At 47.3% G+C, this 25,541-nt stretch overlaps 1 protein-coding gene and 1 long non-coding RNA gene across 2 annotated transcripts in view; both read left to right on the top strand.

The window, feature by feature from the left end:
* COL23A1 (collagen type XXIII alpha 1 chain) overlaps window positions 1-25,541 on the top strand; it is a 322,060-nt gene that overhangs the window by 146,286 nt on the left and 150,233 nt on the right. The window lies entirely within an intron of this gene.
* On the top strand, window positions 773-23,621 carry LOC111097979. The gene is made up of 3 exons (XR_005366499.1): window positions 773-975; window positions 1,840-2,001; window positions 23,408-23,621. It is a non-coding gene; the product is annotated as an uncharacterized LOC111097979 (long non-coding RNA).

Genomic DNA, 25,541 nt, shown 5'->3' on the forward strand with positions numbered 1-25,541 from the left:
ATATCAGTCCACTGGGCTGCAAGGATGGAGAACCACAGACTGCATGCTTGTTGTAGGTATGCCCTCAGCTCTGAGGCTAGAGGCCCCAGGTGAAGTTGCGGGCTGGTGTGGTTTCTTCACTTCTTGGCTTTCAGATGGCTGTGTTCTCCCTGCGATTTCACATGGGCTCCCCGCTCCCCTCTATGCTTGTCTGTGTCATAATCTCTTATTGTTAGGACAGCAGCCGGCCGTTGGATTAGGGTCCACCCTAATGACCTTATTTTAATTTCGGTACCTCTTGGGAGGCCCAATCTGCAAATACTGCCACATGCTGAGGTCCTGTGGCTGGGACTTTAATATATGAATTTGGTGGGGAGAGGGGAGGGACATAGTTGAGCCCACACAGAGGGTTAAATGAGGGGAGAGTGGGCTGTAATGAAAAATAAATATTTGGTCTTTGTCCTCGATTCCTGGCACATGGCTCCTTAAAGTCTTGGAATCTTGAGTGATAAGAGTTGTGGATGCCAATGAGATGGCTGGTGTCTGAGGTCCCCAGAGAGCTGCAGGGCATGGGGGCACGGGGGGGGGAGGGGGTGGGGGGGGTGGGGGGGGGATAGTGTGATCTGGCTTCCCAAAAGATCAATCCATGATAACAGGGTTGGGAACTTTGAATTCTTTTCCCACCCCCAGGGTGGGAAGTCAACTGACCGTTGAGTGTAATCACCAATGGCCAATGATTTAATCGCCACACCTACTAATGGAACCTCCATAAATCCCCAAAGGCTAAGGTTTGGAGTTGGGAGAACTTCAAGGCTGGTGAGCACAAGGAGCCAGGTACAGAGATGAGAGCGTCCCCTTCCATTCCAGGAAGATGGCATGCTCCAACTCCATGGGGACAGAAGCTCCTGCTCTTGGGACCTTTGTGAGCTCATCCTCTGTGTCCCTTCATCTGGCTGTTCATCTATATCCTCTGTATAGGAAAAGTAACTTTCTGAGGTCTGTGAGCCATTCTAGCAAATTATGGAACCTGAGGAGGGGTTCATGGAAACCCCCAGTTTATAGCCAGTTGGTTAGAAGTACAGATGGCCTGATACTTGCAGTTTGTGGGATTGAGCCTTGATGTCTGTGGGGTCTGTGCTAACTCCAGGCAGTTTAGCATCTGGATTGAATTAAACTGTTGGGCCCCTGGTTGATGACGGAGAGCTAGAGAAGTGAGTTTGGAAATGACACCATGTGTTGGATGTCAGGAGGGGAAAGGGCATGTCGGAGAGTGAGGAGCTCAGGGCACCTGACCTTTGAGGAGCTCAGGAGCTCAGGGCCAGGGGTGTGGGGTGGGATGTGGTGAGGTGGTCCTTCAGATTTGAGCAGATGGGGATCCCTGGGTGGCTCAGGGGTTTAGCACCTGCCTTCCGCTCAGGGCGTGATCCTGGAGTCCCAGGATCGAGTCCCACATCAGGCTCCCTGCATGGAGCCTGCTTCTCCCTCTGCCTCTGCCTGTGCCTCTGCCTCTCTCTCTCTGTGTCTCTCATAAATAAATAAATAAATAAATAAATAAATAAATAAATAAAATATTAAATAAATACATAAAATTAAAAAAAAAAAGATTTGAGCAGATGGTTGGTTGGTGGGTGAGGGGCCCCATAGGCAAGGGCCTCAAAGCAGCAAGACAGCTGATATCGGAGTCTGTGCCCAGGACTTCGCTGGCAGAGCAGGAGAGAAGGCAGGTGGACAGCCGGGAGGTGCTCAGAGGATGGTTGTGCAGCAGGGCCATGGGCCCTTGCCACACTCCCCATGTCCCTGGGACATTGCCCTGGAAGTTCCTCACTTGCCTGCTTCCTTCTTCCTTCCCCTTCTGCCCAGCATCATCTTCCTCCTTCCTGGCTCGACTCTTCTTTGGTGGGCAGGTGACCTCAGGCCTCACTGGGTGCAAATGCACAAAGCCAGTTCTGGCTGTTGAGGAGCAGGAGTCAATGACGGAGCCTGTGTGGCCTCAGCCTCTTTTCTGCTGTGCTCTGACCATGGGTGAGTGACCCTTATCAGCTGTCCCTGGCTCTGGGGTCTCCTGCCTCCCTACCACACTCCCCCACCACCACTGGGTTCAGCCAGTGGGATCACAGGACGGAATGAGAGGGCCACACACTGGAATAGCCTGTGGCAGTTCTAGCTTTTGTTGGTGACTCAGTCCCTGGGCTCCAGCAACACCACCTCTACTCATTTGTTGACCCAGTTTAGGGGCGTGGGAGTAGCTTCCGCTGTTGCTAAACTTTGAGTTATTTGAAACATCCTCCGTTCGGCTGCTAGACATCTCCAACACCTGTGTGACTAGCCTCCTGCATTAAATTCCCCCTTTTCGGGGCACCTGGGTGGCTCAGTGGTTGAGCATCTACTTTGGGCTCAGGGCATGACCTCAGGGTCCTGGGATCGAGTCCCACATCAGGCTCCCTGCAGGGAGCTTGCTTCTCCCTCTGCCTGTGTCTCTGCCTCTCCCTCTCTGTGTCTTCCATGACTAAATAAATTAAGTCTTTAAAAAAATAAAGTAAATTCCCTCTGTTGTAAATACTTTTGTTGCCTTAATTAGACCCTGTCTACTAAGATGTAAAGACTTTTTTCTGAAGCCTTCACAATAAAAGGACACCGCTCCAGAAGGTACTTTGAAAGGCTCTGCGATGACCTAATTGCAGCTAGAGTCCTAACACATAAGGAAGTGCCTGCGCATTTTTTTATTCCAAGACCTTAAAAGCAGCTTTCATATGTCCTCTTCTTTCCAGTCAGGAGTTTTAAACTGCTTATATCTAATCAGAATTGGCATTCATTTCTCTTACTTCTTGTGGACTTCTGAAAGATTTCTGTTCTCTGCCTATAGAAAGTTGCAGAAGATGTTTCTCCCTAGTCCACTGTTAGCTTCCTTAGGTGAAGTAAGCACAGACACTTTTGTTTGTTTGTTTTATAAATTTATTTTTTATTGGTGTTCAATTTGCCAACATATAGAATAACACCCAGTGCTCATCCCATCAAGTGCTCCCCTCAGTGCCCATCACCCAGTCACCCCGACCCCCCGCCCACCTCCCCTTCCACCATCCCTAGTTCGTTTCCCAGAGTTAGGAGTCTCTCATGTTTTGTCTCCCTTTCAGCACAGTTTTGATAGAATCCTCCTCATCATGAGAGGTTTCGTGGCTGGAACCTGTGGCAGTTCCAGAGGGTGTCTGTATTCCTTTCCCGTGGACTCTGTAGTAAATTATCACAAACTTAGAGGCTTAAGACAACCTATGTCTATCCTCTGAAAATGCTAGAGGCCAGAAGTCCAAAATGAGTTTCATGGGGTTAAAGTGAGGGTGTCAGAAGGGCTGGTTCTTTCCAGAGGCTCATGTGGAGGAGGGGAAACGCATTCCTGGCCTCTCCAAACTTCTGGTGGCCACATCACTTTGGTCTCCCCCCTCATAGTCATATTGCCTTCTCCTCCCTCTGCCTCTCTCTTATAAGGACACTTGTGATCACCTGTAGGAATAATCCAGATAATCTTCCATCTCAAGAGCATTAACTTAATCACATCTTCAAAGTCCCTTTTGCCATTTTAGATAACACTCACAAATTCTGGGCATTAGAAGGACAGGGAGATCTCTGGGGGCCACTATTCAATCGTCTTCAAACATAGTGTCTTCCAGAACTTCATCATGGCGACTGTATTCTACAACTATCTCTGTGGGAATAAGCTTTTGCTCCCAGAATGAGCTTTCCAAAACCAGCTCCAACTGGGACATACCCAACGTGGAACGTGAGGGTGGCTCCTGAGCTTTACAGACACAGGTCCAGCCCCTGCCCTGCAGGCACCCACTGACCTTCTGGGTAGTTTTCCCACAGCTCCTCCATCACCCACACCTTTGGCTCTCCTGCTGGTCTTCCATAAACTGACCGTGTGCCTTCTGTGCCCTGCTCATGCTGGACCTGCTGCTTGGGTTCCCATCTCCCACCTCTGCCTGGAGCACGCTGCTCATCTTTCATGGCTCATCCCCATGTCTCCCTGCTCTGTGCTCCCATCCCTGGTTCTGTGTTAATGCACCCATCACAGTAGACTTACTGCTGCCTGACTCCCCAGGTAGGGACCTGCTGCCTCACCGTACGTACCTGGCGACTCCTCATGAGCATCAGCGTGAGGAATCACTCAGGACACAGCAGTTACTTGGAGAACAGGACTTGTGTTGAATTGTGCAGATGATCTCATTATAATTTCATCAGCAGACCTTATTTCCCAAGGTGCCATTTAAAGGAACCACGGAGGGGCACCTGGGCGGCTCAGTCATTATGCATCTGCCTTTGATTCAGGTCATGATCCCAGAGTCCTGCTCAGCAGGGAGTCTGCTTCTCCCTCTTTTTTTTTTTTTTTAAAGATTTATCTATCTATTTATGATAGACATAGAGAGAGAGAGAGAGGCAAAGACACAGGAGGAGGGAGAAGCAGGCTCCATGCCAGGAGCCTGACGCGGGACTCAATCCTGGGACCCCAGGATTGCGCCCTGGGCCAAAGGCAGGTGCCAAACCACTGAGCCACCCAGGGATCCCTGCTTCTCCCTCTGCCTCTGCCACTCTCCCTGCCTATGCTCTCTAGCTCTCTCTTTCTCAAATAAATAAATAAAATCCTCAAAAATTTTTTAAAAAATAAAGGAACCATGGAATTCTGTTGGTCTCTTTCTCAACATCCTGCCTGGAGATCATAAATAAGCACGTGTTCCCCACACATACCAGTATGTGCATACCACGTGTGCATACATGCACGGACCTTTCCCACAGAGGTAGACAAGCCAGGGAAGTGACAGCCCTTAGGAATAGATAATAAAGCTCAGATAGATAAAAAGTTTTGTTTTAGCAAAACAAAACCGCTCTTCTTTCTCTTTTCTTCCCAGCTTCCATCTTGTCCTTTCCAGGGTACAGTGAGCCCTGGAGATGGGATTGCCATTCACATGCCTGGAAAATCGGAATCCATTTCTGGAATTCTTGGCAATGGTGGCGGAATTCCAGTGGGCAGAGGTCCTGGAAGTTGGGGCCCTGGTGAGGTCACCTGTGCACCTTTATTAGCTGCTTGTGGGGAAGAAATTCCTCATGGGTTGTGATCGCTTATTCCCAGCAGGAAGAACATTAAGAAACCAGCTCTCAGGAGACAGGAAATGAATGTACAGTCAAGAGAATGCAGTACATTCTGAGTTAAGTGACCTATATTCAGGCTTACAGTCTCAGAGTGACAGTTTCACCTATAAGTATTTCATGCTTTTAAAATTCAGCATGGTGGCAAGCAATTACACACATGTCTTTCCCAGCTGATCTTGAGTGAACACCCATGGGACCTGATGTGGTCGTGGTATGAGCACAGAGCCTGTCTGGACCAGGAGCCTGGAAGGGTGGCCTTGACAGAAGGAAGGGTGCAGTCAGTGGGGACAGACCAAACCTGAGCTCTAGCTGTGCCTTGGAGGGTGAAGAGCATGGTATGGACAGAGCCAGGCCACTGGCTGGAGGGGGAAAGCAGAGCCACCCTGCCCTGTGAGACCCTCTCAGTGGAGACACTTGGATGGCACCTGGTAGGAGCCAGGGGAAGTGATGAAGGGTGGAGCAGGGAGGGAGGGACACAGGACTCTGTTCACAGAAGGTCCCTCTGACATCAGTGTGGAAGCGGGCTGGGGGAGACAGTCAGAGGGCTTTGTACTTTCCAGGCAGGAGACCAGGTGGCCCCACCAGGAAAATGGAGCCAGACTGGAACTCTGGGGTGTCCTCAGCATCGATGCCCCATGGGCCTAGATTACCATGAGACTCCGATCAAGGGAGTACCGCATCTTTCTGCAGAGGAAAGGAAAGGTACTTGACTTTTGAGGAGTCAAAAGGGGGAGGCTGAAACGTGGTGGCAGGAATGCTAAGCTTGAGGCAGGCAGGCTTGCCTGGGGCGCATGTCTCCTGCCCCCATCTGTAGAATGGGGATACCACCCCATGCCCAAGGCCGAGAGAGATTTACGGCTGCTGAAATGGCAGGTGCCCACCACAGGCCGATATTCCTATATATTCACCTGCTTCTCCTGCCCTTCCTCCCTCAAGCACCTGGTCTAGAGAGGGAGGTTGGATGCCCTTACCAAACGTGGGTCAGGAGGATGCCAGGCCTGTGTAGGTCTGGGGTGCAGTAGGGTCTCAGAAACACATGGAGGATCTGCCCCATCTGTGTGCTGGCACCTGGAAACGCTGCCCTGTGGGAGCCTCTGAGGCCCAGGCCCACTGGGCTGGTAGCCTCTGTTTCTGCAGCCTCCATCAGGCATCCGAGGGGTTAAAATCCAATTGCCAGTCCTGGTTCAGGAATGAAATGAGGCCTTAAAAGAAATACCATGGACCAAGAGAGTGACAGTGTCCTGGAAGAGCGGGAGACATCCTGTCCCTAGCCCAGCCCCAACTCACAAGCTGGGCGCTGACACAATGAGGTCAGGAGAAGTGGCTGCTGTCCTGGTTCAGGGGCTGGAAGGACGGGGCTTCTGAGCAGAGGCTGCCAGCCACCAGACCCCATCCAGCAGGCCAGGCTGTGATGCCCTGTTCCTGGATACGGAGCCCAGGCCACAACATTCATTTATTCAGTCTTCACAGAGTGCCAAGGAACTGGAGGGGTCCGAGGCCCCGGAGGCTGTCTCTGGGTCCCTGTCACTGCTGGTGGTGGGAGGTCATGGGCCCCACACTGAGCTTGGCATGTGCACATCCATCCTGCTGGCCTTTCGGGGCCAAGGCACTGAGGCCCCAGCGTGTAAACCACAAAGCCACTTGTCCCTCCCAAGAGAATTCATGGTTTCTGTGCAGAAACTACTGAAGTTTATGTTCAGCTTTTATATTATGACTCCATGTAATTAGATTTCATTGCCTGAAGTTTCAGAAAAATAATGAGAAACTTGTAGGGTTATGGAGCTCATCTTTTCCTGGCCCCGCAATATCTGGTGGGTTGAGGTTTTTAACAAAAAGTCTCTTGAATGATTTTGGTTGATCATGGCTTCTCCTTATGCTTTATCCCTTCAGTTTGAAAAGCACAAGAGGTGAGAGGTTCAGTCAGTTAAGTGTCCAACTCTTGGTTTCAGCTCAGGTCATGATCTCAGGGTGGTGAGATCGAGCCCCACATGGGGGGCTCCTCGCTCAGCACAGAGTTTGCTTAAGATTCTCTCTCTCTTCCTCTCCCTCTGCTCCTCTCTCTCCCTCATGCGCTCATGTGTGCTCTATCTTTCTCAAATAAATAAAATCTTTTAAAAAATAAATAGAGGGGGATCCCTGGGTGGCTCGGCGGTTTGGTGCCTGCCTTTGGCCCAGGTCCCGATCCTGGAGTCCCGGGATCGAGTCCCACATTGGGCTCCCCGCATGGAGCCTGCCTCTGCCTGTGTCTGTCTGTCTGTCTGTCTCTCTCTCTCTCATGAATAAATAAATAAATAAATCTTTAAAAATTTAAAATAAAATAAAATAAATAGAAAGCAAAAGAGCTGCCCAGGGGTCTCTCAGCTTCCAGCAAAGGAGGCCAGCCTTGGTACCTTCTTGTCTGGATGGAAGGCAGCCCGGGAAGCCAGAGGCTGCCCTCCCAGCACAGGGTGTTCAGTCTCCTCTGAGGATTTGTGATTCCCCTTCCTCCTATGCTACCTGAGATCTGAAGCAACTGAGAATACAAATAGACTTGTCAGGGCTCAGAATGCCTGCTTCACTGCTGGAAAGGCTGAGCTAGAGGGAGGGACTTGGCCCCGAGCCCAGTGGGCTTCCTAGCACTTCTTTCTGGAGTCCAGACTGTGGGGTCCCAGAGGGTGACACGCAGACACCCACCCAGCCAACCATTGCTGGTCCTATCCATGCCTTCTTAAGGGCCTGCAACAGTGAAGACACTTGTGCCACCGGTTGGGAGGTCACAGGCCACAGTGGCCAAATCCTGCTCTGACCACTGGCCACAGGCATCTTTCCCAGTGCTGCGTGGCTGCTCCAGGGTAGAGCTAGGAGATGGCAGTTTCTTCCCAAAACTTGTGGTCAGGGCCAAAGTGGACAAATGGGTAGAAGGAGAGAAGGGTCTCCCTGCATGGCCCTGGCACATGGTTAATGCCCAGGAAACTTATTGTTTAATTGAGTTATAGTGGACATATAACATTACATTAGTTTCAGGTGTATGACATAATGATTTGATACGTGTATACAGTTGACCTTTGAACAACAAGGATTTGAACTGCTCTGGTAGACTTACATGTGGATTTTTTTTCAATGAATATACATATATACATTACAATAAATGTGTTTTCTTGGGGCACCCAGCTGGCTCAAGTCAATTAAGCATCTGCCTTCAGCTCAGATCCTGATCCCTAGTGCCCTGGCCACTACTGATCTTTTTACTGTCTCCAAAATGTTGCCTTTTCCAGAACGTCATATGATTGGAATCATACAACATGTAGCCTTTGCAGATTGGCTTCTTTTACTTAGTGATTATGCATTTTGGTTTCCTCTGTATCTTTTTATGGCTTGATAGCTCGGTTCTTTAGTGCTAATATTCCATGGTCTGGAAGGCCTACAGTTTATGAATCCATTCACCTGCCAAAGGATACCTTGGCTGCATTCAGGTTTGGGTAGTTATGAATAAAGCTACTGTAAATAGCCATGTGCAGTGTTTCATGCGGACATAAGTTTTCAGCATCTTTGTATAAACACCAAGGAGTATAATTGCTGGGCCGAAGGGTAAGAATAGTTTTGTAAGAAACTGGCAAACTATCTCCCACAGTGACTGTACCATGTTGCACATTCAGCACCACTGAATGAAGGTCCCCATTGGTCCATACCTTCGACAGCATTAGGTGTTGTCAGCAGTCTGGATGGCCATCCTGATAGGCATGTAGTGATATCTCACTGCTATTGTAATTTGCACCTGCCTGATGACATAGGATATGGAGCACCTATTTATATGTTTATTGGCCACCTGTATGTCTTCCTAGTGAAGTATCTGTTAAGATCTGTGACTCATTAATTGGATTGTTTGTTTTCTCTTTTTTTTTTAAGATTTTATTTATTTATTTATTCATTCATGAAAGACACAGAGAGAGTGGCAGAGACATAGGCAGGAGGAAGAAGCAGGCCCCCTGCAAGGAGCCCAATGCAGGACTCAATCCCAGACCCAGGATCACGACCTGAGCCAAAGGCAGACGCTCAACTGCTGAGCCACCCAGGCATTCCTGCCTGGATTGTTTGTTTTCTTCTCGTTGACTTTCAAAAGTTCTTTGTATATTTTGGGTAACAGTCCTTCCGCCCCTTCTACCTCACAGCCTCCCTCCTGAGGAGAAGGAGGTGAGGTCCAGGACCTGTATTTGGTCCCTTAGAAGGAGAGAGGTACCCTGGGTCATGCACCAAACCCTCATTTTGTGCCATTTCTACACCCATGATCTCATGGAATCCTCAAAGTGGCCTGGGTGAGTGTGCACTTTATGGACAATGTCTGAAACTCAGAGGAGAAATAACCTGCCAGGGTGGCCCCGAGCCATAACCGAAACCGTTCAGGTTTCGTTGAGGAATTGTTATTTTAAGAGCATGGACCTCACTTCTGACCCAGAGAACACAGAATGACCACAACCACCCAGATGTTTCAGATCCGAGAGCTGTTGGTATGCCCTCTCTTTGTTCAGCTGCAGGGAAGAGCATTCAATGTTCTCTCTCCAAAACGATGTGTGCATTTTACTGCCTCTTGCAAGGAGTGGTGAGGCAGAGGACATGCTCGGGACCCAGATCAAAGGGTTTCCCCTGAAGCCCTGCTGTTCTGTCTGCACCCTGTGGAACAGAGCTCACCCCAGGGCGCTGGGCAGGCCAGCCAGATTTAGGTTCACACGACATCCCGCACCCAACGCAGTGAAGCTGGTTTTTAACGAGCGTGTGTATAGCCTTTGTCCTGGAGAGGATACGAGGGGTGCTTTGGCCCCCAACACAGTGGAAGTCACTGTGAGTGAATGAGTGACGGCATCCTGTATGATGAATACATGCCTGTCTGCAAACAAGGCTGCTCGACCCAGTTCCTGCCCGCCCCGCTGGGGCAGGGAGTGGGCTTGAACTTCTTCCAACTCCTGCTTCCACCCTCAAGGAAGAGGCCCTCGGATTCTAATACATAATTGTGATGTGATGTTAAGACAATCATTCGATGGCCAAGCTTCAGTGTCGTCATCTGTAAAATGGGCTTCTTAGCCCTCAGCCCTCCTGGATTGGGTGGGCTGAGGGCTGACTCAAGGTCGGGAGGGTGAGGCACCACTACTGCCTCATACCCACCCCCACTCAGCCACTGGCTCACAGACCTCTCCACCCATAGCGAGTGGAGCATCCTGGCATTAGTTAGTGTGACCGTGGGACGTGGTACCAGGTCCCCACCCTGCAGCAGCCTTCACAGAGGCTCTGTTTCCCCACAGTCCAACGAGGATGGTAAATGTACCTCCAGGACTAGCGCTAAGGCAAGGATCAAAGGAAATGGGACCATGCCAGGGCTTGGTATGTGTTTTTGTGGTTGAATTTTTTTAAAGGATTTTATTTATTTATTCATGAGAGACACAGAAAGAGAGAGAGGCAAATACACAGGCAGAGGGAGAAGCAGGCTCCCTGTGGGGAGCCCAATGCAGGACTTGATCCCAGGACCCCGGGATTGCGACCCGAGCCGAAGGCAGATGCTCAACCCCTGAGCTACCCAGGTGCCCTTGTGTTGAGACTTTAATCCATCACCACAGTCAGCTCCCAACACAGGTTTAACTACCCCCTTTTACAGGTGAAGGAAAACAAAGCTCAGAAAGGCTGAGTGACCTGAGCATGGTCACACAGCTGGTAGGGATGGAGCCTGCTTAGAAATCCAAGCCCTCCTAGAAGAGTCTGGTGCCCATTCAGCAATATCTCGGCCGACTCCCCACCATGTCTGTTCTTCTCCTATAAAAATCATTTTTCTTAATGGAACATGCCCATGGGGTCAACCTGTATCTCCAAACGTGAGATCGTGTCTAATTGATAATGCACTTCAAAAGTGGTTTGGGGCTACACGTAGGAATTGCCAACAAGGAGAGCCCCGGTTTTTTCCAGCCTGATCTGTTTACGGAGAGAAAACCCAACAAGAACAGAGAGTTTTAAAGGCTCTCAGTGAACAAAGAACACTGGTTGTCCTCTCCTGGGCTGGGGTTCTGTGACCCCTCTAGCGGAGAGGGGGCGTTCTGTTTTTATTTCTGCTTTCAGCAGAGTTTTCCCTGGGAATGGAACTCTGTTTCAAGTCCTACTAATAAAATGAAAACAGCAAAGGCCCCCGTGAGGTCAGGCCTTCCCCCAGGGTGGGCGTGATGACCACCCAAAGCACAGGCTTTAGAGCTCAGTGTTTCCCAGTGTTTGAGACATTCTTTGCGCTTTTCAAGTCCCAAAGCCCATATTCGCCCTGTGCTAGAGCCAAAAAGGAAGTAACATCTCACAATAGGGAGGAAGGAATTAGGACCTGTTCTGTAGTCCGCCCTCTGCTGCCTTTTGAATCTGCAGGACAGCCCCACAGAAGGACTTCCCTTATCCCCATCTTATAGAACAGCAGACTGAGGAACGTGGCATCATTTCCCCCAGGTCACATGGCTGGTAAATGAGAGGCTGGGGCAGAAACTCAATCTACTGACAATAGAAGGCCTTGGTCAGCCTTCCCCAAAGCTGCAAGCAGAGTGGGGAAAAAAGCTAAAACCCTCCGAAACTGGGGATGGGGCCGGAGAGGAGGGAGGCAGTAGAGCAGCAGAGAGAGGTGCCGAGTCCAGACCCTGCTGCCACCTGGCTTCAAGTCTAGTGCTGCCACGTAACACCTTGTGACTTTGGGCTGTTGTTCATCACCCAGTGCCTTCCTTCTTCGTCTACAAAATGGGAACATAATAATAGTAATACCTACCTCGTATGCTTGGGCAGGTGGAAGATGCTAATTCAGGGGGACAGTGCCTAGCCCCTGGCCCAGAACAGATTTCCAATAAATGTTTAGGTGTCATTATCAATTACTTCAGCCCTGGCATCAAAGGGCTAGAAGTTTGCCTCTTCTCCCCTGGTCCTGGTGCCACACCCATGGTGTGGCCATGGCCAAGTTGCCACTCTCCTTAAAAATTGGTGCCCTGGGGTTCCTGGGTGGCTCAGTAGTTGAGTTTGCCTTTGGCTCAGATCATAATTCTGGGGTCCTGGGATTGAGTCCTGAGTCAGGCTCCCCACAGGGAGCCTGCTTCTCCCTCTGCCTGTGCCTCTGCCTCTTTCTGTGTATCTCTCATGAATAAATAAATAAAATCTTAAACAAAAACAGTGCCCAAGCCTGGATGGAAGGGGGTAGGAAGCAGACCGTGCGGGGGCGACTCTGTTTGCCTCATTCATTCTACAAGTGTTTCTTGAGCATCTACTATGGACACTAAGGAGTGAATAAGGAAGGCATGTGCTTGCTCCACTGGGGCTCACGTTCTAGAAGGGAGTGGCACACATTGAATCTGTAATTTCCTGATCTCATGTTGGCACAGTTCCTGGACCTCCGCACTCCTGCTCAAACTGAAGCCATGTCGTTGACCACCCCTGACTAAGGATGTAGAGTGAGGCTGCCCCTGGACACAGACAAGCAGAGGATGATGTGCATTCCCGAGGCTTGTTTCAGATTTTCTCTCTCTGACATTCTCATCTTCACCCTGCTACTGCCAGAGGGCTCGGGTGGGATGTGAGGTTAGATTCTGCACGCTGCACAGGTCACTGTGGGCGTGGAAGGCTGGCTGAAGGGCTGGCCAGCTGCCTGATGCCCAAGCTACAGTGGGCTTCAGGGAGGGCTGAGGATGGAGGTTTCTGAGGTTCAGCAGGCTGGACCCAGGCAATCAGGGGCAAGCAGCACCTAAGCTGGGGTTAGGCATCCAGACGCAGCTGAGATCCATGGCTGAGATGGGCTTGTGGGGGGCAAAGTACATGTTTCTTGTTAAGGGGACAACAGGGTCAGGGTCTGGCCAGGAGGGCTGAGAGTCAGGTAAGGGCTCCAGTCTGTGGAGGAGCTTGAAGTATCACAGGGCAAGAGAGTTGAGCCTCGAGCTCAGCTAAGAGGGCTCAGTTAATCCAATAATAATTATATGAAATTAGTAGGAATGATAATAGCAGATCCTTACTGAGTGCATAAAAGTCTCCTACTTTATGAGTATGTGCTTGTTCAATCATCAAAACCCCGAAGCAGATGCTATCATCATCCACAATTTACAAGTCAGGAAACCATGACACAGAGAGATTAAGTCAGTTATCCAAGGTCACATAGCTACTGAGCAGAAGAGCTAGGATTTGAATCCAGTGAGTACAAGGTGTCAGACCTTTCAGACACCGGGTGCTCCGCGTAGGACTAGCGTCCTGCAGCCCTCTCTGCTGACAGACCTCAGGCTGCCTCCTCAGGGATGATCTCAGGATTAAGGGGGAGGCCTTGACAGAAGAGCCAAGGACTGAAACATAAAGCTGAACAAATAACAGGCCCTGAATAAATGTTTGTTAATTGAACTTGAAGGGAAAAACTGCAATTTTCTTTGGGCCCAAGTCAGATGCTGCTGGTACAACCCAGTTCAGAATGTCCTTGTTCCGGTGGGTAGTTTGTGATCTTTATCCTAATGGTAGAGACAGGCCACATCTGTTCTGCTAATGAACCCAGTCTCCTTGGCCTGGATGAAGGGGGGGGGGCAGCCGGGGGCTGGGGGCATAGCTACCTAGAAAAACCATCTAATCAGATACTGGTGTTCCTGGGCATTCTTTCAAATGCCCCTTTATCACCAAGGGTTGGCTTTCCGTCTGATACAGACTCTGTGGTTTTCGGCTGTATAATGATATCTTGCTGGGGGAATGTGAGATGGAATGGGGAGGCACCACTGTGGTTTTTCTCCCGGACAGGAGAATCCGGAACATTGCATGCCTGATTCCCTGCCGGAGCAGGGACCAGAGAAAAGCACAGTTCTGCTTCTGGGGAGATGTCAGATTCTTTACCTGTAGAAAACCTGGCAGGGGATCCCTGGGCGGCTCAGCGGTTTAGCGCCTGCCTTTGGCCCAGGGTGCAATCCTGGAGACCCGGGATCGAGTCCCATGTCGAGCTCCCAGGACGGAGCCTGCTTCTCCCTCCTCCTGTGTCTCTGTCTCTCTCTCTCTCTCTCTCTATCATGAATGAATAAATTTTTTTAAAAAAGAAAGAAAGAAAACCTGGCAGTAGCATGAATGTGAAGGCAACAGTCAGCAGGATCAAGCCTCCACTGTTAGAAGTGCTTGTGTGTGTGTGTGTGTGTGTGTGTGTGTGTGTGTGAGACTGTGAGTGATTTGTACATATGTGTGTGTGTGTGCATCTGTCTACATCCTTATGTTGTCCAGGTGCCTGTGTATGTGTGTCTGGCTGTGCATATGCATACATGTCTTGGGCATGTATTGTGCATTTCCGTAACATGTGTGTTTGCACATGTGTGTGTGTGTCCAGAAGAACCATCCATCAGGGAGGACTGGTTCTGCCTTGTCCCGAATTCTAATAAGCACCAGCCTTGTTTTAAGATCAAACAAAGTTGATTTGGTGCTGGGAATGTTTTTGTTGCATCCTGACTCATTCAGCAAGTATGTTTGTCAACAGGCCTGAGGCTGATGTGTAACCACGTGAAATCCCTTGCTTCTGAAAACTCCCGCTCTGATGGGGAAGACTTACACGTCCAAGAGGGACAGGAGATGAATGGGACAAGGCCAGACCCCAGGTCGTGGGTCAGGTTGTGATGGGCCTGGATGTCAGCCGCCTCCTCTTGCTGAATGCACTGCCTGCCTGTGCTTCCCATCTCAGGAATCAGCCTGTCCAGAGACCTGGGCCATCCACAGCAACTCCCACTCCAGATTCCATTAATCACCTACTCAGCTGTGTGACTTTGGACACATTATTTAGTTTCTCTGAACCTCAGTTTTCTTATCTGTAAAATGGGAATGATATTATTACTATTTGGGAGGATTGTATGAGAGCTTGGTTAATCTACCTTCTGTAACATGTGGAACCCATCGGTCTCTCTCTAACCCCACTACATTATCCTGGTCCAGGCAACAGCTCTTTCTAGGCCCTCTCCCTTCCATACATTTTCCAGCCAGCACTGCTACCCTAGGGGTCTTCCATGAAGCAGATCTGATCCAGACAGAAAGGAGAGGACAGGTGCTGATCACTGGCAGTCAGCCAATGATGGAAACAACGTGGGTGACCCAGCCAATCAGGTCCAGCAACTCAGAGCCCTGGGGGCTTCCTGAGTGAGGCAGGCTGGCCTCCAGAGCTCTGTATCTTTGCCCTTCTCTTAGGACATAAGGCTCTTGAGGACAAGGATGCTCACTGTCTTCTGTACTGTATCCAATGTCTGGCAAAGAACAGGTGCTCAATATGTATTTAGTGAGTGAGTGAGTAAATGGAACATTCTGAACTGTGGAAGAATGGCATCGTGGCAACTGATGTTTGAGGATTTCAGCCTCAGACTGGCAGACTGCCTCTGAACCTCTGTCCCTGGTCCGTGGCTGATGGACCCTCATGTGCCCTGCTTTGCCTGCTGCCCCTCACCCATCAAGTAGGATTCAAGGCCCAGCCCTCGCAGCTCCTCCTCTGGAAGCTCCCTCTGGCTCTCTCCTAACCCTGAGGTCACCTTCCCACCCCAGCTCTCTCTGGCCCCGCCCAATCCTGACAGTTCCTCCCCCTCTGGCCCCGCCCAGTCCTGATGGCTCCTCCCCTAGAAGCTCCCTCTGGACGGGCCCAGCCCTCACAGCCCCTCCCACTCGGCCCCCTCAGCCCTCACAGCCCCTCCCCCAGGCCTCTCTGGCCCCGCCCACTCTGCCTCCGTCTTTAGTATCCTCTCAGGTAGCCTGGCTCTCCTCTCTTGAGGTCGTGGGCTGGAGGAGCTCACAGCCTGGTGGTTGGCCTCTCTGTCTCCACTGGGCAGTGAGTGAGAGCCGTGGCCTCCTTAGCATCCCTATGCCCGGCAGGAGTTCTGGCACAGCTGTGGCATTAAAGTGTCCATGTCCTGTCCACCTCAATGACTGCCCACATGGTCCCTTTATCCTTTGTGGAGGCAGAGAGGACCTCGGAAGAGAACTATCCTGTTTTCATCCCTGAGACCCTCCTAGCAGCAGCAGACCCTTGTAGACATAAACATATCTCATGCAAGACTTGAGTCCATTAGAAGTGTTTTCTGTCACGTGCCTGGGTGGCTCAGTCGGTTAAGTGTCTGCCTTTGGCTCAGGTCATGATCCTGGGGTCCCAGGATGGAGCCCCTCATTGGGCTCCCTGCTCTGGGGGCGGTCTGCTTCTCCCTCTACCCCTCACCCTGCTCTTGTGCTCTCTCACTCTCTCTCAAATAAATAAATCTTTTTAAAAAAAGTGAAGTGTTATCTATGAGGGATCTCTGACTAGCAACTTTAGTCTTTTCCATAAATTGAGTAAGATGTAAGTTTGACAGAGCACAGTAGTTCTTACAGCAGCAATCCTCAAAGAGCAGAGTCCATAGGCCATTGTGGTTTTGATTTGCAATGCCTCGTGATTAATGATGTTGAGCATCTATATTCATGGGCTTGTTGGCCATCTGTATGTCTTCTTTGGAGAAATGTCTGTTCAAGTCCTTTGCTCATTTTCAATGAGGTTGTCTTTCTGTTGTTGTTGTAAGAGTTCATTTTATATTGGATGTATATTCTAGACACATTCTGAATACCAGACCATTGTCAGATGCATGATTTTAAAATGTTTTCTTGGGGTTCCTGGCTGCCTCAGTTGGTAGAGCATGCAACTCTGGATCTCAAGGTCATGATTTCAAGCCCCATGTTGAGCATAAAGCTTTTAAAAATTGTCATTTTTACTTTCTTGAAATGTCCTTTAATACAGAAATTTGTTTTAACTTTGGTGAAGTCCAATTTATCTATTTTTTTTCTTGTGTTTTTTTGTTTTGTTTTGTTTGGCTTTTGGTGTCATATTCAAGAATCATTGCCAAATCCCATCTCAAGAAGATTTATCCCTATGTTTTCCTTGAGAGTTTTATAGTTTTAGCTCTTATACTTAGGGCATGGATCTATTTTGAGTTAGTTTTTGTCTCAGGTGAGAGGTAAGTGTCCAACTTCATTCTTTTGCATGTGGATATCCAATTCTTACCACCACTATTTGTTAAAGAGACACTTCTTTTCCCATGGCATCCTTGTTAGGAATTAAATTAGGGGTACCTAGGTGGTTTAGTCAGTTAAGCTTCCAACTCTTGATTTCAGCTTAGGTCATGATCTCAAATAAATAAATAAATAAATAAATATCTTTCAAAGGAAATTTTGTGCCTAGAATCATATAGTATGTGATGTTTTAAGATTGGCTTTGTTTGTTCAGTATAATGTCCTTCATTTCCATCCAAGCTGTTTCATGTATCAAAAGTTCATTCACTTTTTAAAAGGTTTGTATTTAAATTCCTTAGCTCACATACACTGTTGTATTAGTTTCAGGTATACAATATAGTGATTCAATACTTTCCTAAATCACCCCTGCTCATCACCCGTGCGCTCCTTAATCCCCATCACCTGTTTCCCCATCTCCCCTACTCACCTCCCCTCTGGTAACCATCAACGTGTTCTCTGTAGTTAAGATTCTCTTTCTTGGGTTTGCCTCTCTCTCTTTTTTCCCTCCATGCTCATTTGTTTTGTTTCCTAAATTCCACATATGAATGAAATCATATGGTTTTTGTCCTTTTCTGGCTGATTTCACTTATTTTAATACTCTCTGGCTCCATCCATGTTGTTGCAAATGGCAAGATTTTATTCTTTTTATAGCTGAGTAATATTCTATTGTATGTATGTGTATACATATGTGTGTGTGTGTGTGTGTGTGTGTGTGTGTATACCACATCTTCTTTATCTATTCATTGATAGTTTGTCTCTTTCCATAGTTTGGCTATTGTAGATAATGCTGCTATAAAAATAGGGGTGCATGTTAGTATTAGTATCTTTGTATAATGTAGTGCAGTTGCTGGATCATACAGTAGTTCTATTTTTAACTTTCTGAGGAATGTCCATACTGTTTTCCAGAGTGGCTGTACCAGTTTGCATTCCCACCAGCAGTGCAAGAGGGTTCCCCTTTGTCCACACCAATATGTGTTGTTAATTTTAGCCATTCTGACAGGTGTGAGGTGATATCTCATTATAGCTCTTTTTTTTTAAGATTTTATTTAAATTCCAGTCAGCATACAGTGCGATATCAGTGTCAGGTGTATAACATAGTGATTCAACGCTTGCATACAACACCCAGTGCTCATCACAATAAGTGCCCTCCTTGATCCTCATCCCCGGGACATCTGAGTGGCTCGGTTAGCATCTGCCTTTGCTCAGATCATGATCTTGGAGGAGCCCATTAGTGGCTCTATACTCAACAGGGGGTTTGCTGCTTGTTCTCTCTCTTGTCCTCCGCCTGCTCACATGTGCACACATGCGAAGCCTCCCCCCAACCTCAAAATCTTTTTTAAAAATCCCCATCACCTATTTCCCCCATCCTCTCACCCACCAACAGTTAATTCTATTCACTTTTATTGCCAAGTAGTGTTTTGTGGTGCAGACATACTACAGTTGATTTAGCCATCTAGTTATTGTACGACATTTTGATTGTTTCCAGTTTTGGGCTACTACAATGAACACTTCTGTGAACATCTACCAACAGATTTTTGTGTAGACATAAGATTTCATTTCTCTGAGATAAAGATCCATGAGTGTGTAATCGATGGACTATATGGTAAGTATATTTCTAGGGTTTATCATTGTTACAGTTTTGTGTTTGGTTGGTTTGTTTTTGGGTTTTGGGGGTTTTTTTAGAAACTATTTTCCAGAGCACACTGTACCAGTGTGAGCCAAGTGTAGAAATCCTAACTCATTTCTTATCCCTTTACCCTGCTCCATTTATAGTATAGTTGTCTTAACTGTTTCCATACATTGAGAACCCTATTGAATGGTGTTTTACTTTTTGCTTCAACCATGAAACAGAATTCAGAAAACCCAGCAGAAGGAAGAACTATTGTATTCACCCATATTGTATTCACCCATATTTTTGCTTACTTTATTCTTTCTTACTCTTTGATGTTCCAAGATTCCTTCTCTGGTCATTTACTTTCTTTTTAGAGAACATGCTTTAGGCATTCTTTCAGGGTAGATCTGCTGAGAGTATTTTGGTTTCCTCTTTTGTTCCTAAAGGACATTTTCCTCCGTTCCTGAAGGACAGAATTCTGGGTTTGGTTTAAGCCGTTGAAAAAAAAATGTTCATCATTTCCTTTCGGCCTCCCTGGTCTCTGATGAGAAATTGCTGTCACTCTAATTGTTTTTCTCCTATAGGTTAAGTATCATTTCTGGCTACTTTCAGAAATTTGTTTTTTTGTTTTTGTTTTTAATTTTCAACAGTTTGACTATGATATTTCTTGGTTTGATTCTCATCAAGTTTATCCTGTTTGAGATTTATCCAACATGTTGAATTGGTAAGTTTTGGTCTTTGCCCCATTTGGAAGTCACTCCGTCTCTCCTCCCCTGGGAATCTGGAATGTGAGATCTTTTGTTACCTTCCTAAGGTTCCTGAGCGCTCTGGTCATTTCTGGGTTCTGTCTGTTGTTCAGATCAAGTAATTTCCATTGATTCTCCCTTCTGGTTCTTGGAGTCTTTCCTCTGTCCTCTCCATTCTCCATCCACTGAGCTTTTTATTTGAATGATTGTATTTTTCAGTTGCAACATTTTCATTTCGTTCTTCTTTATATCTTCTATCTTTACATTGTCTGTGCTGAGAGTCTCTGTTTTTGTCATTTGTTTCAAGTGTGTTCTTCACTGCTCGCAAAAGCTTTTTTTTTTTTTTTTTTTTTTTTTTTTTTTAGAGCTGTTTTAAAATCTTTGTCAGGGACACCTAGGTGGCTCAGTTGGTTGAACATCCAACTCTTGATTTTTCAGCTCAGGTTACTATCTCAGGGTTTGTAAGATCGAGCCCAGCTCTACACTGGGCATCCAAGTCAGGCTCTACACTGGACATGGAACCTGCTTAAGATTCTCTTTCTCCATATCCCTCTGCCCTTCTGCTCTTCTCCCCACCACTCACTTGCATGTGCACACATGCTCACTCTCTAAAAAAAATCTTTATTAGACAATTCTAACATCCATATGATATCAGTGTTCATATTTGTGGATTGTCTTTCTCACTTAAGTTGAGGTTTTCTAGGTTTTTGGTACAATGAGTGAATTTCTTTTTTTTCTTTTTTAAGATTTTATTTATTTATTTGAGAAAGAGAGAGAGCAGGAGAGAGAGAGGGTCAGAGGGAGAAGCAGACCTGAGAGCCTGATGTAAGACTCAAACCCAGGATTCTGGGATCATGACCTGAGCTGAAGGCAGACACTTAGCCAACTTAACCACCCATGTGCTCCCAATGAGTGATTTTTAATGGAATCTTGGACATTTTGGATAGTTATAAGACTTGGGATCTTACTTGAAATCTTGTGTGTTAGCTGGCCTGCTCAGACACGTATGTATTCATTACTTCCAGCAGGATGGAAGGCCAACTTTTCCACCCAGCCTCCACTGACATCCAAGATGGGGAAAGCTCCTCCTCATTACCCTTGGGAGGGAGCTCAGTTCTGGCTCCTCTGATACCACCCCAATGGAGGCTTTATGTTACAGTCTGGCTAAGGGGGCAGTCTAGTCTGCTCACTACTCTGCCGTGGTATATGGAGGGAGGAGTACAGCTTAGAGTTTTTGGTGTTATATGCCTGGTGTAGAGCTCTTATTCTCTGGAAGTTTTGTCTTGTTATGCTTCTCCTCTTCTTGTACAGAGAGCAGGCTTTCCTTGACTTTTTTGTTCATTGATGTTTCTGAGTCACTGGCTTCTCTATCACTCAGTTTAGAATAGATGAGACAAAACAAAAATTAAAACAATAAAAAGCAAAAACATACACACAAGTGAAGTTACCTGTCATTTCTCAGATGCCAAGGTCTCTAGCTAGCCTGGCTTTTCTTCCCAGCTTTCAGAATCTTCTATATATACATGTGAGAGAGTGTGTATATATATAGAGAGAGTATGTATATGTATGTGTATGTGTATAATGTTCCCATATATAAAATAATTATATATAATTTTAATATTTTAAAAATTTTAATATTTTATAAATGTCCCCCAGGGTTTTCAGCTGTTCTTTCAACAGGTAGAGTAGGGAAAATTATGTCTGCTCCATCTTTCTGCCAAGTTTTTAGTTACTATAGTTTTATAACATGCTTCAAATTTCTAATTGGGCTTGTCTTCACTATTACTCTTATTTTTCAGAGTTTTCAAAGCTATTTTGTGTGTTTTCTCCAGGTGAACCCTGCTATTATTTTAAGCTCCAAAATAAGAGTGTAGCTATGAGTGTTACAAAATCTCATTGATTTTGTAGATTAATTTAAGGAGAATGAGCATCTCTTCAATGCTGAACCTCTGTCTACCTCTCCAGCATCCAAGGATGCTTGCCTTTTCAGCATTTCTTGGTAGAATTATTTTAAGTTCCCTTCCTAGAGATCCTTTAATTTCTTGTTGAGTTGACTCTTGAATGCTCTATCCTTTCTTAGAGCAATCACAAATAGAATGCCTTTCTATTATGCCTTCCTCACTGGGTATTCTTTATATGTGGGAATGCCATTCATTTTTTGCACGTTACATTTATATCCATTTATTTTAGTGTATTCACTCATTATTTCTAGTGGTTTGTAGTTTATTCTCATAGATCGGAGGTATCAAATCATAGCATGTGCTAATAATTATATTTTTCACGTTCCATTCCAACATTAGCATTCCTTCCTTTCTTGTGGTCTTCCAGAAAACTGTTCGGTAATGGTGGCGGTGGTGGCCCATCCTCATCTGGTTCCTGACTTTAATGGGGGAGCTTTCAGTATTTCAGCGAGAGGCACGATAGCATGTTGGACTGTGGTTTGCAACACTGTTTTTTAATAGGGCAGCAGGGAGAACTTACCTATTCTGTTCTCCCTCTTAGCACAGCATCATAAACCAGGCATGGGTAGCAAAGGCACTTACACATAGAAAAACCTTGCCATCTGGAGATTGAAAAACACCCTCCTAAATAATTAGTGGATCAGAAAGAAAATTCAAAAATGGAATAGCAGCATGTGTAGAGAATAATCTACACAAAAACAGAGCTGTGTTAATGAGAAGTCTTGGAATATGTCACCACGTAAAGCAGCTTGGGTGGAAGGGGAATGTGCTGACTCAGAAACAAGAAGCAGAAGCTTCTGGTGCGCTGGCCTTGCAGCAGAGCTGTGGCTCGCTGGCATCATTTCCCAGAGCAAACACAGGACTAGATACCCTGCAAGCCCTTCTGGGGCTTGGGCTGCTGACCACCACAGTGCTTACAGCCTGTGATGCCCATGGGGCCAGTGAAGACAAGCTGTAAGCCGGGTGCAGGGGGTCACCTGGCTGAGCATGGGGAGGGATCACCCCAACTGATGCACCCTGGTGTGGGGGCACCACTGGTAATGTGATATCAATAGAAGCAAAAGATCAAGGTTTGTGAATGATTTCCTTTTCTTTTCTAAATTAAGCAAAATAAATGTTAGTAGCACAGTGATCCCATTCTCATGCTAGTGTTCTGAGTAGAAAGGGGAGAGTTATTGCTTGTGTCCCCTGGGGAATGCCAAGGGATTGGGCCCAGGTCTGTGTGTGAACACCAGGGCCTCCATCCTCACTATTGTGTGGACACCTGCATCTCTGAGGAGTGTGGTGGGAGTTGGAGTCACAGGAGCGAACAGAGGGGCTAATCTGGGCTCACACTCCTTCCTCACCCCGCACTCCCACCGTTAGGAGTTACCTGTGTTTCCCTCAAGTGTTTCATGTTATTTCAGACCTCAGTGCCTTTGCATATGCTGCTCTTTCTGCCTGGAATGCCCTTCTCTTCCTGGCAGACTCATTCTTCTTGCAGACTCAGCTTGGGTCTCTTCTTCCATGAAGAGCCATGCCCAACAGAACTGATTCCTCCTCCCAATGCCACCACAAATGTGGTGCTGTGCCTGCCGTGCTTACAGACCACACTGCATCTACTTCCATATCCCTTACTGAACTGTGGTTCTTTATTGTTAAATGAAATGAATGGATGGTTGGATGGATGGATGGGTGGGTGGAAAAAGAATGATGGTGATGATTATAACTGAGTGCGTTACTAAGGCACCCACACCCAGTAGCATGGCCATCCCTTCTGATGAGCATGGTTCTCGATGGGGGATTTGGGGAGGGAACCCTAGAATTCCCTCTATTACTGCCTGGCCCACAGTGGCCTCCCAGTGAGTGGCTGCCATATTGTCTGATCGTGTTCACCAGGAGCATGAAGGTAGGGTAAGTGAGGGCCATGGGGACATATGGGATGTATGACACCCCAACCTGAGCCTCTGTCTCCTTTGCCTTTCCATTTCCAGGAATCTCACTGAAGGCAAGAAAAGACCCTTTGAACTTCCCTTTAGAAGAATCTCTTATTCTTTTGAGGTTTTCATAGTGAAGAGTTGGACGAGCCTGTGGTTTCAAAGCCTTGGTGGTAGCCTCCCACATCTGTCACTTTATGAGTTGCCCCAGAAGGCTAGAAGGCACCTTCAGATCCATCATTTTTCTTCACAAATACATTTGTTCCCTTTCCCTTGGCCTCATGTTGTCTTTCTTAGAAAGCGTTGCAGATGTTGGGCAGAGTTGGATCAGAGGGAGGTGGCTTCACACAGTGGCTGCACTTGCAAGGCATCCCAGCTCCGAATTATGAAGACCCCGTGGCGCTCTGAGCCTTCAGACGACTGCAGGGTGTTGGGTGTCAGGTCTCAGGGCTTGGCCTTTGTTTCCGGAAGGGACAGACCTAAGGCTGGCCTTTTGCCTGAAAGCAGCAGGTTTGCACAATGTGAACCTGGCATGTCTCCCACAAGAGCTGGGACTCTAGAGGCAGGCAGACTCAGGCTCCAGGGGCTGGCACCTCACATGGGCTGGGTGAGCATCATCTCTGCAATGGGAAGAATTATCTTTCCTTGAATGGGGTGTTGCAAGAATTGAGCCAATGCGCTTAATCCCTCCAAGGGCTGGGGCACCTGGGTGGCTCAGTCAGTTAAGCCTGCCACTCTTGGTTTTGATTCAATCATCAGGCTTCATCCCAGTGTAGTGAGATTGAGCCCCAAGCCCTGTCAGGCTCTGCACTCCACGGAGAGTCTGCTTTGGATTCTTTCTCTCCTTCTCCCTCTGCTCTTCCTCCCATTTTGTGCTCACTTGCTCTTAAATAAATAAAGAAATCTTTAAAAATAATAATAATATTAAACTCCCCAAGGGGAGGAAGGAGAAATGCCACTTATTAGTGCCCACCTGTGTGTGAGGGGGGCAGACGCGGTGGCTCAGAACCTCAGTTCAAGTCTAGCTCATCCACGATGGGCTGTGATGAACCACATGAAGAGTCTAAGGACCACGTGTGGCACACAGCTCTAGTTTCATATGTGCCTCACATGTAGAATGCCTTAGTGAATAGCACTTTCGCTCACTGACTCACTTCTCACCACTAAAATCATTCTATTATTTAGAATGGCAACTAATGGGTAGTTTGTGGGTTTAAATAAGATGGAGGCAACTGACGCTACCAAGTGTTGGTGAGGAATGCAGAGCAATGAAACTCACATGGGCAAGAATGCAAAATGGTGCAGCTGCTGTGGAAGGCATCCACCCCTCACAGGGCTCTGCAATCCCATTCTTGACTATTTACCCAGGGAGAGTGAAAGCTTGGGTTCACACCAAGATCTGGACGTGCATGATTATAGCAATGTGATTCATAATTACACAAAATTAAAAATGACCCCCAACTGTCCCTCAGATGGAGAATGGGTGAGCAAACAGAGGTGCATCTATATAGCAGAATACCACTCACCAGTAAAAAGGATCAAGCTGTTGATACACATGACATGGTGAATCTCAAATGTACTACGCTAAGAAAAACTAGTGGGACTGGAAAACAAAAATCGCACTGCGTACTGTACACTTGCACTCTGACATTTTGTAAAAGGCAAAACGATAGGAAAGTATTTGAAATCAGGGAATCAAACAAGTATGTGTACGCGTACGTTCATAGAAGTTGTATCCACTGTAACCAAAAAGCGCAAACAACCCAAATGTCCATCCATAGATGAATGGATTAACAAAATGTGATATATGCACACAATGGAATATTTTTTTTAGATTCTATTTATTTGAGAGAGAGAGAGAGAGGGTGCATGAGCAGGGGGAGATGGAGAAGCAGAGTCCCCACTAAGCAGGGAGCCCAACGTGGGACTCAATCCCAGGACCCTGGGCTCATGACCTGAGCCAAAGGGAGACGTTCAACTGACTGAGCCACCCAGGGGCCCCACACACAATGGAATATTATTCAGCCTTAAAAAGGAAGGAAATTCTGACGCGTACCACAACATGGATGAACCTTGAGGCTAGTATGTTAAATGAAACAATACAATTGTCAAATTCATAGAGACGCAGAGGAGAAGGGTAGTTGCCAGGGGCTGGGAATGGGAGAATGGGGACCATTTAATGGGTACAAAG

Source organism: Canis lupus, chromosome 11 (genome assembly GCF_011100685.1).
Source record: "Canis lupus familiaris isolate Mischka breed German Shepherd chromosome 11, alternate assembly UU_Cfam_GSD_1.0, whole genome shotgun sequence".
NCBI classification, from domain to species: Eukaryota; Metazoa; Chordata; class Mammalia; order Carnivora; family Canidae; genus Canis; species Canis lupus.